We start from the raw sequence: 19,270 nt of genomic DNA on the forward strand, positions 1-19,270 counted from the left end.
AAAATAATGGCGCAAATCGGGTTGAGGCCAAAATTTTGCCTGAGCCTGACTTGCCCCATTTTTTGACGCCCAAGCTCCATTTTCTCCTACGCCGGCGCTGCCTGGTGTGAGTGATTTTTTTTTACGCACACCAGTCCGCAGCGCCGGCTAACGTCATTCAATAAATAAGGCGCCCGCATGGCGCTTTGGAATGGCGTTAGCCGGCGTTAACATTTTTGACGCACAACTGAGTTGGCGCAGTTGTGCGTCAAAAAGTATAAATATGGGCCTTAATATCCGAGAAACACATCCAGCAGACCAGCATCAACACTACTGCCCAAGTATCGTTTTTGGATGAATGAGTATTCACACTTTCATCCAAGTTTCAGTTTGGAGGAGCCGTTCGGACACTTTTTGAAATGTAATTACGGAAAGGCAGCAAGTGGAATAAAATACTGACCTTACAGCAAGCTGCAGGGTTAGTGTAGGAGGCTGGCCTGGTTTGTAATGGGTACCAGTGGTACTTATACCTTATACCAGGTCCAGTTATCCCTTATTGGTAGAGTGTAGTAGTGTTCCAGCAGCTTAGGCTGATAGAGGTAGCTATAGCAGAGCAGCCAGGCTGAATTAGGAGACATGCAAAGCTCCTGCAATACCACTATATCACATAGGTACCATATCATAACAAACACAATACTCACAGTTACTAAAAATAAAGGTACTTCATTTTAGTGACAATGTGCCAAAAATATCTCAGTGGATAAACTTCCTTGGGAGGTAAGTAACATACACAAATAACCAAATCAGGTAAGTAAAACAGTCAGAAAGTAGTGCAAAAACTGTAGAACAGAATAGAATGCAATGGGCCTAGGGGCAACACAAACCATATACTAAGTAAGTGGAATGCAAACCACAAATGCACCTCTAGGCAAGTGTAGTGTGTAGAGGGTCGCTGGGATTTTAAGAAAACACCAAGGGTGTAGAGGAGACCCCACCCCAGGACCCAGGAAAGCAGGAGTAAAGTACTACTATTTCCCCCAAAACACACTAGTCGTGATAAAGGATTTTGCAAGGCCCACACCAGACTGCAAAGCACTGAAGAAGGATTCCTGGACCTGAAGACCTGTAAAGGAAGGGGACCACATCCAAGAGTTGCTAAAGTGTCCGGGGGGGGCAGGAGCCCACTAAACCCCGGATGAAGGTGCAAAATGGCTGCCTCCAGTTGGAAGAAGATGCTGGTTTTGCACCAACTAGTGAGGTAGGAGGTTCTGCTTTGTGCAGAAGATGTCCCATGGCGTGCTGGTGGATACAGGGTGGTTTCCTTGGCAAAATACCGCAAACAGGCCTTGCTACACGTAAGAGTCGTGGTTGAACAAAAAGGGTGCTGCCCGGGCCCAGGAAGGACCAGGATGTTGTCACTCAGGAGGGGAGAACGTGGGGGCCCTCAGCAACGTAGAGATTCCACTGGAAGGAGGAAAGCACCCGCAGGAGTCCTTGAACACGGGTTAAAGAAGTCTGAACACTGCGGTCGTCTCAACACTGCAAAGAGAGGTCCATCAACACCATAGGTCAACTCAGGGAGCTGCAGCAGGTGCAGTGCACTGGTACACAAGTACTGGTGATACTTATGTGAGCAGTAGGTGCAGTGCACCGGGACAGAAGTACTTGTGATACTTACATGAGCAACAGGTGCTGTGCACCGGGACACAAGTACTGGTGATACTTACATGAGCAGCAGTTGCAATGCACTGGCACACAAGTACTAGTGATACTTACATGAGCAGCAGGTGCAGTGCACCGGGACTCAAGTACTGGTGGTACATGAGCAGCAGGTGCAGTGCACTGGGACACAAGTACTGGTGATACTTATATGAGCAGCAGGTGCAGTGCACTGGGACACAAGTACTGGTAATACTTACATGAGCAGCAGGTGCAGTGCTCCGGGACACAAGTACTGGTGAAACATGAGCAGCATGTGCAGTGCACCGGGACACAAGTACTGGTGATACTTACATGAGCAGCAGGTGCAGTGCACTGGAACACATGTACCGGTGATACACGAGCAGGAGGTGCAGTGCACCAGGACACAAGTACTGGTGATACTTACATGAGCAGCAGGTGCAGTGCTCCGGGACACAAGTACTGGTGGTACATGAGCAGCAGGTGCAGTGCACTGGGACACAAGTACTGGTGATACTTATATGAGCAGCAGGTGCAGTGCACTGGGACACAAGTACTGGTGATACTTACCTGAGCAGCAGGTTCAGTACACCGGAAGACAAGTACTGGCGATGCTAACATGAGCAGCAGGTGCTCTGCACCGATACACAAGTACTGGTGAAACATGAGCGGCAGGTGCAGTGCAATGGGAGACAAGTACTAGTGATATTTACATGAGCAGCAGGTGCAGTGCACAGGAAGACAAGTACTGGCCATACTAACGTGAGCAGCAGGTGCAGTGCACCGGACACAAGTACTGGTGATACATGAGCAACAGGTGCAGTGCACTGGGACATACGTACTGGTGATACTTACACGAGCAGCAGGTGCAGTGCAGTGGGACACAAGTACTGGTGATACATGAGCAGCAGGTGCAGTGCAGCGGGAAACAAGTATTGGTGATACATGAGCAGCAGGTGCAGTGCACGGGACACAAGTACTGGAGATACACGAGCAGCAGGTGCAGTGCACTGAGACACAAGTACTGGTGATACTTTCATGAGCAGCACGTGCACTGCACCAGGACACAAGTACTGGTGATGCACGAGCAGCAGGTGCAGTGCACTGGAACAAAGTACTTGTGCTACACACATAAGCAGCAGGTGCAGTGCACCGGGACACAAGTGCTGGTGATACTTACATGAGCAGCAGGTGCACTGTACCAGGACACAAGTACTGGTAATACTTACACGAGCAGCAGTGCACCGGGACACAAGTACTGGTGATACTTACATGAGCAGCAGGTGCAGGGCACCGGGACACAAGTGCTGGTGATATACGAGTAGCAGGTACAGTGCACTGGTACACAAGTACTGCTGATACTTACATGAGCATCAGGTGCGGGGACACAAGTACTGGTGATACACAAGCAGAATGTACAGTTCAAGGGGACTCAATAACTGGTGACACTTACATGTGCAGCAGGTGCAGTGCACCAGGGCACAAGTACTGGTGATACACGAGCAGCAGGTGCAGTGTTCCCGGGACACAAGTACTGATGATACACGAGCAGCAGGTGCAGTGCACTGGTATACAAGTACAGGTGATACACGAGCAGCAGGTGCAGTGCACTGGTACATAAGTACTGCTGATACTTACATGAGCATCAGGTGTGGGGACACAGGTACTGGTGATACTTGCATGAGCAGCAGGTGCAGTGCACGGGGACTCAAATACTGGTAATACTTACATGAGCAGCAGGCGCAGTTCACCGGGACACAAGTACTGGTGATACATGAGCAGCAGGTGCAGTGCACCAGGACACAATTGGTGGTGATAATTACATAAGCAGCAGATGCAGTGCACCTTGACACAAGTACTGGTGATGACGGAGCAGCAGGTGCAGTGCAACGGGACACAAGTACTGGTGATACATGAGCAGCAGGTGCAGTGCACCGGGACACAAGTACTGGTGATACGTACATGAGCAGCAGGTGCAGTGCACCATGACACAAGTACTGGGGATACATGAGCAGCAGGTGCGGGCACAAGTACTGGTGATACTTACATGAGCAGCAGGTGTAGTACACTGGGACACAAGTACTGGTGATACTTACATGAGGAGTAGGTGCAGTGCACTGTGACACAAGTACTGGTGATACACGAGCAGCAGGTGCAGTGCACTGGTACACAAGTACTGGTGATACTTACGTGAGGAGTAGGTGCAGTGCACCGGGGCACAAGTACTGCTGATACTTACATGAGCAGCAGGTGCAGTGCACCGGTGTAGGAGGCTGGACTGGCTTGTAGTGAGTACCAAGGGGTACTTGCACCTTGCACCAGGCCCAGTTATCCCTTATTAGTGTATAGGGTGTCTAGCAGCTTAGGCTGATAGATAATGGTAGCTTAGCAGAGCAGCTTAGGCTGAACTAGGAGACGTGTGAAGCTACCACAGTACCACTTAGTGTCATATGCACAATATCATAAGAAAACACAATACACAGTTATACTAAAAATAAAGGTACTTTATTTTTATGACAATATGCCAAAGTATCTTAGAGTGTACCCTCAGTGAGAGGATAGGAAATATACACAAGATATATATACACAATAGCTAAAATATGCAGTATAGTCTTAGAAAACAGTGCAAACAATGTATAGTTACAATAGGATGCAATGGGAAAACATAGGGATAGGGGCAACACAAACCATGTACTCCAAAAGTGGAATGCGAACCACGAATGGACCCCAAACCTATGTGACCTTGTAGAGGGTCGCTGGGACTATTAGAAAATAGTGAGAGTTAGCAAAATAACCCTCCCCAAGACCCTGAAAAGTGAGTGCAAAGTGCACTAAAGTTCCCCTAAGGACAAAAGAGTCGTGTTAGAGGAATAATGCAGGAAAGACACAAACCAGCAATGCAACAACTGTGGATTTCCAATCTAGGGTACCAGTGGAACAAGGGGACCAAGTCCAAAAGTCACAAGCAAGTCGGAGATGGGCAGATGCCCAGGAAATGCCAGCTGCGGGTGCAAAGAAGCTTCGACTGGACAGAAGAAGCTGAGGTTTCTGTAGGAACGAAAAGGGCTAGAGACTTCCCCTTTGGTGGACGGATCCCTCCCGCCTTGGAGAGTCGTGCAGAAGTGTTTTCCCGCCGGAAGGACGCCAACAAGCCTTGCTACACGCAAATCGTGCGTTTGGCGTTTTTGGATGCTGCTGGGGCCCAGGAGGGACCAGGAGGTCGCAAATTGGACCTGCATAGAGAGGGGACGTCGAGCAAGACAAAGAGCCCTCACTGAAGCAGGTAGCACCCGGAGAAGTGCCAGAAACAGGCACTACGAGGATGCGTGAAACGGTGCTCGCCGAAGTTGCACAAAGGAGTCCCACGTCGCCGGAGACCAACTTAGAAAGTCGTGCAATGCAGGTTAGAGTGCCGTGGATCCAGGCTTGGCTTTGCACAAAGGATTTCCGCCGGAAGTGCACAGGGGCCGGAGTAGCTGCAAATTTGCGGTTCCCAGCAATGCAGCCCAGCGAGGTGAGGCAAGGACTTACCTCCACCAAACTTGGGCTGAAGAGTCACTGGACTTTGGGGGTCACTTGGACAGAGTCGCTGGATTCGAGGGACCCCGCTCGTCGTGCTGAGAGGAGACCCAAGGGACCGGTGATGCAGCTTTTTGGTGCCTGCGGTTGCAGGGGGAAGATTCCGTCGACCCACGGGAGATTTCTTCGGAGCTTCTGGTGCAGAGAGGAGGCAGGTTACCCCCACAGCATGCACAAGCAGGAAAACAGTCGAGAAGGCGGCAGGATCAGCGTTACAGAGTTGCAGTAGTCGTCTTTGCTACTATGTTGCAGGTTTGCAGGCTTCCAGCGCGGTCAGCGGTCGTTTCCTTATCAGAAGGTGAAGAGGGAGATGCAGAGGAACTCGGCTGAGCTCGTGCATTCGTTATCTAAAGTTTCCCCAGAGACAGAGACCCTAAATAGCCAGAAAAGAGGGTTTGGCTACCTAGGAGAGAGGATAGGCTACTAACACCTGAAGGAGCCTATCAGCAGGAGTCTCTGACGTCACCTGGTGGCACTGGCCACTCAGAGCAGTCCAGTGTGCCAGCAGCACCTCTGTTTCCAAGATGGCAGAGGTCTGGAGCACACTGGAGGAGCTCTGGACACCTCCCAGGGGAGGTGCAGGTCAGGGGAGTGGTCACTCCCCTTTCCTTTGTCCAGTTTCGCGCCAGAGCAGGGGCTAAGGGGTCCCTGAACCGGTGTAGACTGGCTTATGCAGAATTGGGCACCTCTGTGCCCAACAAAGCATTTCCAGAGGCTGGGGGAGGCTACTCCTCCCCCTGCCTTCACACCATTTTCCAAAGGGAGAGGGTGTCACACCCTCTCTCAGAGGAAGTTCTTTGTTCTGCCATCCTGGGCCAGGCCTGGCTGGACCCCAGGAGGGCAGCTGCCTGTCTGAGGGGTTGGCAGCAGCAGCAGCTGCAGTGAAACCCCAGGAAGGGCAGTTTGGCAGTACCAGGGTCTGTGCTACAGACCACTGGGATCATGGGATTGTGCCAACTATGCCAGGATGGCATAGAGGGGGCAATTCCATGATCATAGACATGTTACATGGCCATATTCGGAGTTACCATGGTGAAGCTACATATAGGTAGTGACCTATATGTAGTGCACGCGTGTAATGGTGTCCCCGCACTCACAAAGTTCAGGGAATTGGCTCTGAACAATGTGGGGGCACCTTGGCTAGTGCCAGGGTGCCCTCACACTAAGTAACTTTGCACCCAACCTTTACCAGGTAAAGGTTAGACATATAGGTGACTTATAAGTTACTTAAGTGCAGTGTAAAATGGCTGTGAAATAACGTGGACGTTATTTCACTCAGGCTGCAGTGGCAGGCCTGTGTAAGAATTGTCAGAGCTCCCTATGGGTGGCAAAAGAAATGCTGCAGCCCATAGGGATCTCCTGGAACCCCAATACCCTGGGTACCTCAGTACCATATACTAGGGAATTATAAGGGTGTTCCAGTAAGCCAATGTAAATTGGTAAAATTGGTCACTAGCCTGTTAGTGACAATTTGAAAGTAATGAGAGAGCATAACCACTGAGGTTCTGGTTAGCAGAGCCTCAGTGAGACAGTTAGGCACCACACAGGGAACATATACATGCACACCTATGAGCACTGGGGCCCTGTGTGACAGGGTCCCAGTGACACATACATATAGGCCACAAACCTATGAGCACTGGGGTCCTGACCAGCAGGATCCCAGTGACACATAACAACCATACTGAAAACATAGTGTTTTCACTATGAGCACTGAGGCCTGGCTATCAGGATCCCAGTGAGACAGTGAAAACAGTGACAAACACCCTGACATACACTCACAAACAGGCCAAAAGTAGGGGTAACAAGGCTAGAAAGAGGCTACCTTCTCACACAACCCCCCCCCCCAAACGAAGGACAATAAGGCTAACCTTGGCCAGTTGAGACTTTATTGTCTAAGTGGTGATAAGTAGAGAGTAGCTCTGCAATAGACTGGTTACTCCCTTTATCATCCACTATATGGTTACTTCCCTGTGGGGATGTAAACCACCCTGTTTGAAGTTTTTTAGCTAAGCAACAATGTGAAGATGTATTTTCAGAGTTTCTATCAGTAAGTTTTAGTTTAGCGCAGTGGGAATTGTCCACTGAACCTATTTGTAGTGATGGAAATGCCAGACAGGGATGCTGTCTCAGAAAAGCCATAGCTGGGCAAAAACTTTGTCCATCTGGCTGGAAGAGAGAACAGGGATGCTGTTTCTCTTGAGTTGGAGCAGGGCAGGGATGCTGTCCTATGAGCTCCACACTAGGGCAGGGATGCTGTCCTAAGTGTTGTGAGGTAGTGCAGGGTTTCTGCACTAAAGTTTCTCTGGGAGGGTTGGAGGGATGCACCATGTTAACTAAAATGGTGCTGTTTTTCTCACCAATGTTAGTTATCCCACAGAGAGGTACTTCCACCTCAGGGAGTACAGTTTTGCCAACTGATGAGTCCCTTGGAACAGGTGCCACCCCAGGAGAGGTTTCTCCCACCACAGGAATGGTATCCTGAATGGTAGGGTGGTTAGGGGATACTGTGATACCCTTTTTACCTGTTGATGGAGAGGGATCCTGAGTTTTCAGGCCTTCTCTCCTTTGCTTTTTCATTTCAGTAGAAATGAGAGGGAACAATTCCTCAGGGATGCGCAGCATGGCTGCATGGGCATAAAACTCTACATCAGCCCAACCTGAGGCCTCTAGGTCATTACCTAAGAGACAATCTACAGGTAAGCTAGGTGATACCACCACCTGCTTAGGGCCAGTAACTCCACCCCAACTAAACTGAATTATAGCTAAGGGAAGAAACTTAGTGGAGTTATGGACATCAATAATCTTATACTGTTGTCCAATGATGTGTTGTTCAGGAGGCACTAGGTTTTCAGTCACCAAAGTGAAACTGGCACCTGTGTCCCTGTAGGCCAAGGCCTCAACACCATTTATTGAAACTGTCTGCCTGTACTTATCCATTGTAAGGGGACAAGCAGCCAGTGTGGCATGGCCAATGCCACTAGGTGTGACAGAAACTGTCTTGGGAGTGACTACTTCAGTTTCTACTATGGACCCATAAGTGAACCCAACTACACCCTTTGCTTGACTGTTGCCAGCAGTCCCACCACTAGTACCACTACTGCTAGGGGCACTAGAGCTTGATGTATTAGTGGTGGTAGGCTCAGGGGGTTTACCTGGACAGGACTTATCCCCTGGCCTATGGCCTCTATTTTTACACACAAAGCACCAAGGCTTTTTAATGTGTGCAGGTTGGGAAGAAGAGGAAGAATTTGTTTTATCCCCACCCTCTGAAGAGTGTTTAAGATTTGAAGTGGGATCTTTGGTTTTACCCTTATCCCCATGCTTATCTTGAGATTTTTCACCATCTTTCTTCTTATTGCCATCTTTGTCACCCCCTGTATGAACTTTTCTGTTCACCCTTGTTCTGACCCATTTGTCTGCCTTCTTTCCCAATTCTTGGGGAGAGGTCAGATCAGAGTCTACCAGGTACTGGTGCAACAAATCAGACACACAATTATTAAGTATATGCTCTCTCAGGATTGTGTTATACAGGCTTTCATAATCAGTAACTTTACTGCCATGTAACCACCCCTCCAAGGCCTTCACTGAATGGTCAATGAAATCAACCCAGTCTTGTGAAGACTCCTTTTTGGTCTCTCTGAACTTTATCCTGTACTGTTCAGTGGTTAAGCCATAACCATCCAGGAGTGCATTCTTAAGAACTGTAAAATTATTGGCATCATTTTCTTTCACAGTAAGGAGCCTATCCCTACCTTTTCCACTAAATGATAGCCATAGGATAGCAGCCCACTGCTTTTGAGGGACATCCTGTACAGCACAGGCCCTCTCAAGTGCAGCAAACCACTTGTTAATGTCATCCCCCTCCTTATAAGGGGGAACTATCTTGTGCAGATTCCTGGAATCATGCTCTTTTGCAGGATGACTATGGGGAATACTGCTGCTGCCACCATGGGTATCTAAACCCAACTTCTGTCTTTCCTTCTCTAATTCTAAAGACTGTCTATCCAAATCCAGCTGTTGCTTCTTGAGCTTCAGTCTGGTTTGTTCCACTCTCAATCTATTGAGCTCCCTTTCTAACAATCTGTCATCAGGGTGGGTGGGAGGGACATTTCTAGATACAGAGGTATGATTGGAATGAACAGAAGGAGACCTGTCCCTTACAGAGGGCACCCTAACAGCTTGGCTGACAGTATAATGTGAGAGCACACCATCAGTATGGTGTGATTCAACCTCTGTACCAACTATGCTAGACTGTCTAGTAATGGGCAGGCTGAGAAGTTTCTTTCCTGAATCTTTTCCTGGGGGAGTCCCTGGATCAGATTGAGAACCATTAGCTACTTTTTCACCAGATTGGGCACTTATGGCCTTATCCTGTACTCTAAGCATGTTAATTAACAGTTCTAAGGAAGGATTCTTCCCTACACTCAAACCTCTCTCTATGCAGAGACTCCTTGCTCCTTTCCAGCTAAGGTGATCATATGCAAATTTGGACAGTTCAACACTTTGGCCTGTGCCAGACATTTTTAGAGAGAGTTAAAGTGATAGAAAAAGAGAAAAAAGTTTTCAGAACTTTTTGGAAAGACAGAAAAAACTTTTTAAACTTTTAAGAACTTTTTGAAAGTTTTAGAAGTACTTTTCAGCACTTAGAAAAGAGTGAAAAGAGGAAATGCAAAACTTTTTGGCTATGTGTATATACACTGACCTTGTTTTGTATATTTTTCTCTTATGAAAAGTACAATGACAAGAGTGGTAAGTAGTCTCAAGCACTTATCCCACCACTGCACAACCAATGTAGGAGGCTGGACTGGCTTGTAGTGAGTACCAAGGGGTACTTGCACCTTGCACCAGGCCCAGTTATCCCTTATTAGTGTATAGGGTGTCTAGCAGCTTAGGCTGATAGATAATGGTAGCTTAGCAGAGCAGCTTAGGCTGAACTAGGAGACGTGTGAAGCTACCACAGTACCACTTAGTGTCATATGCACAATATCATAAGAAAACACAATACACAGTTATACTAAAAATAAAGGTACTTTATTTTTATGACAATATGCCAAAGTATCTTAGAGTGTACCCTCAGTGAGAGGATAGGAAATATACACAAGATATATATACACAATAGCAAAAATATGCAGTACAGTCTTAGAAAACAGTGCAAACAATGTATAGATACAATAGGATGCAATGGGAAAACATAGGGATAGGGGCAACACAAACCATGTACTCCAAAAGTGGAATGCGAACCACGAATGGACCCCAAACCTATGTGACCTTGTAGAGGGTCGCTGGGACTATTAGAAAATAGTGAGAGTTAGCAAAATAACCCTCCCCAAGACCCTGAAAAGTGAGTGCAAAGTGCACTAAAGTTCCCCTAAGGACAAAAGAGTCGTGTTAGAGGAATAATGCAGGAAAGACACAAACCAGCAATGCAACAACTGTGGATTTCCAATCTAGGGTACCTGTGGAACAAGGGGACCAAGTCCAAAAGTCACAAGCAAGTCGGAGATGGGCAGATGCCCAGGAAATGCCAGCTGCGGGTGCAAAGAAGCTTCGACTGGACAGAAGAAGCTGAGGTTTCTGCAGGAACGAAAAGGGCTAGAGACTTCCCCTTTGGTGGACGGATCCCACTCTCCTTGGAGAGTCGTGCAGAAGTGTTTTCCCGCCAGAAGGACGCCAACAAGCCTTGCTACACGCAAATCATGCGTTTGGCGTTTTTGGATGCTGCTGGGGCCCAGGAGGGACCAGGAGGTCGCAAATTGGACCTGCAGAGAGAGGGGACGTCGAGCAAGACAAAGAGCCCTCACTGAAGCAGGTAGCCCCCGGAGAAGTGCCAGAAACAGGCACTACAAGGATGCGTGAAACGGTGCTCGCCGAAGTTGCACAAAGGAGTCCCACGTCGCCGGAGACCAACTTAGAAAGTCGTGCAATGCAGGTTAGAGTGCCGTGGACCCAGGCTTGGCTTTGCACAAAGGATTTCCGCCGGAAGTGCACAGGAGCCGGAATAGCTGCAAAGTCGCGGTTCCCAGCAATGCAGCCCAGCGAGGTGAGGCAAGGACTTACCTCCACCAAACTTGGGCTGAAGAGTCACTGGACTGTGGGGGTCACTAGGACAGAGTCGCTGGATTCGAGGGACCCCGCTCGTCGTGCTGAGAGGAGACCCAAGGGACCGGTGATGCAGCTTTTTGGTGCCTGCGGTTGCAGGGGGAAGATTCCGTCGACCCACAGGAGATTTCTTCTGAGCTTCTGGTGCAGAGAGGAGGCAGGCTACCCCCACAGCATGCACAAGCAGGAAAACAGTCGAGAAGGCGGCAGGATCAGCGTTACAGAGTTGCAGTAGTCGTCTTTGCTACTATGTTGCAGGTTTGCAGGCTTCCAGCGCGGTCAGCGGTCATTTCCTTATCAGAAGGTGAAGAGGGAGATGCAGAGGAACTCGGCTGAGCTCGTGCATTCGTTATCTAAAGTTTCCCCAGAGACAGAGACCCTAAATAGCCAGAAAAGAGGGTTTGGCTACCTAGGAGAGAGGATAGGCTACTAACACCTGAAGGAGCCTATCAGCAGGAGTCTCTGACGTCACCTGGTGGCACTGGCCACTCAGAGCAGTCCAGTGTGCCAGCAGCACCTCTGTTTCCAAGATGGCAGAGGTCTGGAGCACACTGGAGGAGCTCTGGACACCTCCCAGGGGAGGTGCAGGTCAGGGGAGTGGTCACTCCCCTTTCCTTTGTCCAGTTTCGCGCCAGAGCAGGGGCTAAGGGGTCCCTGAACCGGTGTAGACTGGCTTATGCAGAATTGGGCACCTCTGTGCCCAACAAAGCATTTCCAGAGGCTGGGGGAGGCTACTCCTCCCCTGCCTTCACACCATTTTCCAAAGGGAGAGGGTGTCACACCATCTCTCAGAGGAAGTTCTTTGTTCTGCCATCCTGGGCCAGGCCTGGCTGGACCCCAGGAGGGCAGCTGCCTGTCTGAGGGGTTGGCAGCAGCAGCAGCTGCAGTGAAACCCCAGGAAGGGCAGTTTGGCAGTACCAGGGTCTGTGCTACAGACCACTGGGATCATGGGATTGTGCCAACTATGCCAGGATGGCATAGAGGGGGCAATTCCATGATCATAGACATGTTACATGGCCATATTCGGAGTTACCATGGTGAAGCTACATATAGGTAGTGACCTATATGTAGTGCACACGTGTAATGGTGTCCCCGCACTCACAAAGTTCAGGGAATTGGCTCTGAACAATGTGGGGGCACCTTGGCTAGTGCCAGGGTGCCCTCACACTAAGTAACTTTGCACCCAACCTTTACCAGGTAAAGGTTAGACATATAGGTGACTTATAAGTTACTTAAGTGCAGTGTAAAATGGCTGTGAAATAACGTGGACGTTATTTCACTCAGGCTGCAGTGGCAGGCCTGTGTAAGAATTGTCAGAGCTCCCTATGGGTGGCAAAAGAAATGCTGCAGCCCATAGGGATCTCCTGGAACCCCAATACCCTGGGTACCTCAGTACCATATACTAGGGAATTATAAGGGTGTTCCAGTAAGCCAATGTAAATTGGTAAAATTGGTCACTAGCCTGTTAGTGACAATTTGAAAGTAATGAGAGAGCATAACCACTGAGGTTCTGGTTAGCAGAGCCTCAGTGAGACAGTTAGGCACCACACAGGGAACATATACATGCACACCTATGAGCACTGGGGCCCTGTGTGACAGGGTCCCAGTGACACATACATATAGGCCACAAACCTATGAGCACTGGGGTCCTGACCAGCAGGATCCCAGTGACACTTAACAAACATACTGAAAACATAGTGTTTTCACTATGAGCACTGAGGCCTGGCTATCAGGATCCCAGTGAAACAGTGAAAACAGTGACAAACACCCTGACATACACTCACAAACAGGCCAAAAGTGGGGGTAACAAGGCTAGAAAGAGGCTACCTTCTCACAACCGGAACACAAGTACTGGTGATACATGAGCAGCAGGTGCAGGGAGTCAAGTACTCGTGATACTTACATGAGCAGCAGGTGCAGTGCACTGGGATACAAGTACTGGTGATACATGAGCAGTAGGTGCAGTGCAACAGGACACAAGTACTGGTTATACTTACATGAGCAGCAGGTGCAGTGCACTGGTACACAAGTTCTGGTGATACTTACATGAGCAGCAGGTGCAGTGCACCGGGACACAAGGTGCAGTGCACCGGGACACAAGTACTGGTGATACACGAGCAGCAGGTGCAGTGCACAGGGACACAAGTACTGGTGATACTTACATGATCAGCAGGTGAAATGCACCAGGACACAAGTACTGGTGATACTTACATGAGCAGCAGGTGCAGTGCACCGGGACACAAGTACTGGTGATACATGAGCAGCAGGTGCAGTGAACCGGGACACAAGTACTGGTGATACATGAGCAGCAGTTGCAGTGCACCAGGACAGAATTATTGGTGATACTTACATGAGCAGCAGGTACAGTGCACTGGGACACAAGCACTGGTGATACATGAGCAGCATGCGCAGATCACGGGGATACAAGTATTGGCGATAAATACATGAGCATCAGGTGCAGTGCACTGGTACACAAGTACTGGTGATACTTACATGAGCAGCAGGTGCAGTGCACCGGGACACCAGTAATGGTGACACTTACATGAGCAGCAGGTGCAATGCACCGGGACACAAGTACTGGTGATACTTGCTGGAGAGCAGGTGCAGTGCACCAGGACACAAGTACTGGTGATACTTGCATGAGCAGCAGGTGCAGTTCACAGGGACACAGGTACTGGTGATACTTACAGTGCCCCATGAAGGTGCAACAGCACCTGCTCCAATGAAACACGAGCCCCCCTCACTTACTCTGGTGGGGCAAAGCTCACCACAGAGCCGGAGCCCCCAGGGCTGGAGCAATAGCTCTTCGGCCGCTGATACTGAAACCAGCCAAGCTGACCTCCATGGAACCCGGGGCGGCTCTTCACTGGGCTCTGGCGGTGACCGGTGGATACAGCTGGGGAGACCAGGGAGGAGCCAGGAGACCACGAGACACTCTGCCTGCTGAGCACCGTGGAGGGGCCTGGGCTGCTCCTGTGCATGCACAGGAGAGAAGTGTTGTTTCTGACTGCGCACGCCCGGGAGATAAGTGACATGTGCTACTGGCAAGACCGAGAGAGATCTGTCATGCCTTAGTGCGCATGAGGAGCAGGTGCAGGGCACCAGGACACAAGTACTGGTGATACTTACATGAGCAGCAGGTGCAGTGCACCGTGACACAAGTGTAGGAGGCTGGACTGGCTTGTAGTGAGTACCTAGGGGTACTTGCACCTTGCACCAGGCCCAGTTATCCCTTATTAGTGTATAGGGTGTCTAGCAGCTTAGGCTGATAGATAATGGTAGCTTAGCAGAGCAGCTTAGGCTGAACTAGGAGACGAGTGAAGCTCCTACAGTACCACTTAGTGTCATATGCACAATATCATAAGAAAACACAATACACAGATATACTAAAAATAAAGGTACTTTATTTTTATGACTGTAGGAGGCTGGACTGGCTTGTAGTGAGCACCAAGGGGTACTTGCACCTTGCACCAGGCCCAGTTATCCCTTATTAGTGTATAGGGTGTCTAGCAGCTTAGGCTGATAGATAATGGTAGCTTAGCAGAGCAGCTTAGGCTGAACTAGGAGACGGGTGAAGCTACTACAGTACCACTTAGTGTCATATGCACAATATCATAAGAAAACACAATACACAGTTATACTAAAAATAAAGGTACTTTATTTTTATGACAATATGCCAAAGTATCTTAGAGTGTACCCTCAGTGAGAGGATAGGAAATATACACAAGATATATATACACAATAGCAAAAATATGCAGTATAGTCTTAGAAAACAGTGCAAACAATGTATAGTTACAATAGGATGCAATGGAGAAACATAGGGATAGGGGCAACACAAACCATATACTCCAAAAGTGGAATGCGAACCACGAATGGACCCCAAACCTATGTGACCTTGTAGAGGGTCGCTGGGACTATCAGAAAATAGTGAGAGTTAGAAAAATAACCCTCCCCAAGACCCTGAAAAGTGAGTGCAAAGTGCACTAAAGTTCCCCTAAGGATAAAGAAGTCGTGTTAGAGGAATAATGCAGGAAAGACACAAACCAACAATGCAACAACGCTGGATTTCCAATCTGGGGTACCTGTGGAACAAGGAGACCAAGTCCAAAAGTCACAAGCAAGTCGGAGATGGGCAGATGCCCAGGAAATGCCAGCTGCGGGTGCAAAGAAGCTTCTACTAGACAGAAGAAGCTGCGGTTTCTGCAGGAACGCAAAGGGCTAGGGACTTCCCCTTTGGTGGACGGATCCCTCTCGCCTTGTAGAGTCGTGCAAAAGTGTTTTCCCGCCGAAAGAACGCCAACAAGCCTTGCTAGCTGCAAATAGTGCGGTTAGCGTTTTTGGATGCTGCTGTGGCCCAGGAGGGACCAGGAGGTCGCAAATGGGACCAGGAGGTAGAGGGGACGTCAAGCAAGACAAGGAGCCCTCTTAGCAGCAGGTAGCACCCGGAGAAGTGCCAGAAACAGGCACTATGAGGATGCGTGAAACTGTGCTCACCCGAAGTCGCACAAAGAAGTTGCCGGAGAACAACTTAGGAGGTCGTGCAATGCAGGTTAGAGTGCCGTGGACCCAGGCTGGACTGTGCACAAAGGATTTCCGCCGGAAGTGCACGGAGGCCGGAGTAGCTGCAAAAGTCGCGGTTCCCAGCAATGCAGTCTAGCGAGGTGAGGCAAGGACTTACCTCCACCAAACTTGGACTGAAGAGTCACTGGACTGTGGGAGTCACTTGGACAGAGTTGCTGGATTCGAGGGACCTCGCTCGTCGTGCTGAGAGGAGACCCAAGGGACCGGTAATGCAGCTTTTTGGTGCCTGCGGTTGCAGGGGGAAGATTCCGTCGACCCACGGGAGATTTCTTCGGAGCTTCTAGTGCAGAGAGGAGGCAGACTACCCCCACAGCGTGCACCACCAGGAAAACAGTCGAGAAGGCGGCAGGATCAGCGTTACAGAGTTGCAGTAGTCGTCTTTGCTACTTTGTTGCAGTGTTGCAGGCTTCCAGCGCGGTCAGCAGTCGATTCCTTGGCAGAAGGTGAAGAGAGAGAAGCAGAGGAACTCGGATGAGCTCTTGCATTCGTTATCTAAAGTTTCCCCAGAGACAGAGACCCTAAATAGCCAGAAAAGAGGGTTTGGCTACTTAGGAGAGAGGATAGGCTAGCAACACCTGAAGGAGCCTATCACAAGGAGTCTCTGACGTCACCTGGTGGCACTGGCCACTCAGAGCAGTCCAGTGTGCCAGCAGCACCTCTGTTTCCAAGATGGCAGAGGTCTGGAGCACACTGGAGGAGCTCTGGACACCTCCCAGGGGAGGTGCAGGTCAGGGGAGTGGTCACTCCCCTTTCCTTTGTCCAGTTTCGCGCCAGAGCAGGGCTAAGGGGTCCCCTGAACCGGTGTAGACTGGCTTATGCAGAATTGGGCACATCTGTGCCCAAGAAAGCATTTCCAGAGGCTGGGGGAGGCTACTCCTCCCCTGCCTTCACACCATTTTCCAAAGGGAGAGGGTGTAACACCCTCTCTCAGAGGAAGTCCTTTGCTCTGCCATCCTGGGCCAGGCCTGGCTGGACCCCAGGAGGGCAGGTGCCTGTCTGAGGGGTTGGCAGCAGCAGCAGCTGCAGTGAAACCCCAGGAAGGGCAGTTTGGCAGTACCAGGGTCTGTGCTACAGACCACTGGGATCATGGGATAGTGCCAACTATGCCAGGATGGCATAGAGGGGGCAATTCCATGATCATAGACATGTTACATGGCCATATTCGGAGTTACCATTGTGAAGCTACATATAGGTAGTGACCTATATGTAGTGCACGCGTGTAATGGTGTCCCCGCACTCACAAAGTCAGGGAAATTGGCCCTGAACAATGTGGGGGCACCTTGGATAGTGCCAGGGTGCCCTCACACTAAGTAACTTTGCACCTCACCTTTACCAGGTAAAGGTTAGACATATAGGTGACTTATAAGTTACTTAAGTGCAGTGTAAAATGGCTGTGAAATAACGTGGACGTTATTTCACTCAGGCTGCACTGGCAGGCCTGTGTAAGAATTGTCAGAGCTACCTATGGGTGGCAAAAGAAATGCTGCAGCCCATAGGGATCTCCTGGAACCCCAATACCCTGGGTACCTCAGTACCATATACTAGGGAATTATAAGGGTGTTCCAGTAAGCCAATGAAAATTGGTAAAATTGGTCACTAGCCTGTTAGTGACAATTTGAAAGAAATGAGAGAGCATAACCACTGAGGTTCTGGTTAGCAGAGCCTCAGTGAGACAGTTAGGCACCACACAGGGAACACATACATATAGGCCACAAACTTATGAGCACTGGGGTCCTGACTAGCAGGGTCCCAGTGACACATAACAAACATACTGAAAACATAGGGTTTTCACTATGAGCACTGGGCCCTGGCTAGCAGGATCCCAGTGAGACAGTGAAAACACCCTGACATACACTCACAAACAGGCCAAAAGTGGGGGTAACAAGGCTAGAAAGAGGCTACTTTCTCACACAACCCCCCCCCCCCAAACGAAGGACAATAAGGCTAACCTTGGCCAGTTGAGACTTTATTGTCTAAGTGGTGATAAGTAGAGAGTAGCTCTGCAATAGACTGGTTACTCCCTTTATCATCCACTATATGGTTACTTCCCTGTGGGGATGTAAACCACCCTGTTTGAAGTTTTTTAGCTAAGCAACAATGTGAAGATGTATTTTCAGAGTTTCTATCAGTAAGTTTTAGTTTAGAGCAGTGGGAATTGTCCACTGAACCTATTTGTAGTGATGGAAATGCCAGACAGGGATGCTGTCTTAGAAAAGCCATAGCTGGGCAAAAACTTTGTCCATATGGCTGGAAGAGAGAACAGGGATGCTGTTTCTCTTGGGTTGGAGCAGGGCAGGGATGCTGTCCTATGAGCTCCACACTAGGGCAGGGATGCTGTCCTAAGTGTTGTGAGGCAGTGCAGAGCTTCTGCATTAAAGTTTCTCTGGGAGGGTTGGAGGGATGCTCCATGTTAACTAAAATGGTGCTCTTTTTCTCACCAATGTTAGTTATCCCACAGAGAGGTACTTCCACCTCAGGGAGAACAGTTTTGCCAACTGATGATTCCCTTGGAACAGGTGCCACCCTAGGAGAGGTTTCTCCCACCACAGGAATGGTATCCTGAATGGTAGGGTGGTTAGGGGATATTGTGATACCCTTTTTACCTGTTGATGGAGAGGGATCCTGAGTTTTCAGGCCTTCTCTCCTTTGCTTTTTCATTTCAGTAGAAATGAGAGGGAACAATTCCTCTGGGATGCCCAGCATGGCTGCATGGGCATAAAACTCTACATCAGCCCAACCTGAGGCCTCTAGGTCATTACCTAGGAGACAGTCTACAGGTAAGCTAGGTGATACCACCACCTGCTTACGGCCAGTAACTCCACCCCAACTAAACTGAATTATAGCTAAGGGAAGAAACTTAGTGGAGTTATGGACATCAATAATCTTATACTGTTGTCCAATGATGTGTTGATCAGGGTGCACTAGATTTTCAGTCACCAAAGTGATACTGGCACCTGTGTCCCTGTAGGCCAAGGCCTCAACACCATTTATTGAAACTGTCTGCTTGTACTTATCCATTGTAAGGGGACAAGCAGCCAGTGTGGCAAGGCCAATGCCACTAGGTGTGACAGAAACTGTCTTGGGACTGACTACCCCAGTTTCTATGATGGACCCATAAGTGAACCCAACTACACCCTTTGCTTGACTGTTGCCAGCAGTCCCACCACTAGTACCACTACTGCTAGGGGCACTAGAGCTTGATGTATTAGTGGTGGTAGGCTCAGGGGGTTTACCTGGACAGGACTTATCCCCTGGCCTATGGCCTCTGTTTTTACACACAAAGCACCAAGGCTTTTTAATGTGTGTGGGTTGAGAAGAAGAGGAAGAATTTGTTTTATCCCCACCCCCTGAA

The sequence above is a fragment of the Pleurodeles waltl genome, chromosome 4_1 (assembly GCF_031143425.1).
Source record: "Pleurodeles waltl isolate 20211129_DDA chromosome 4_1, aPleWal1.hap1.20221129, whole genome shotgun sequence".
NCBI classification, from domain to species: domain Eukaryota; kingdom Metazoa; phylum Chordata; class Amphibia; order Caudata; family Salamandridae; genus Pleurodeles; species Pleurodeles waltl.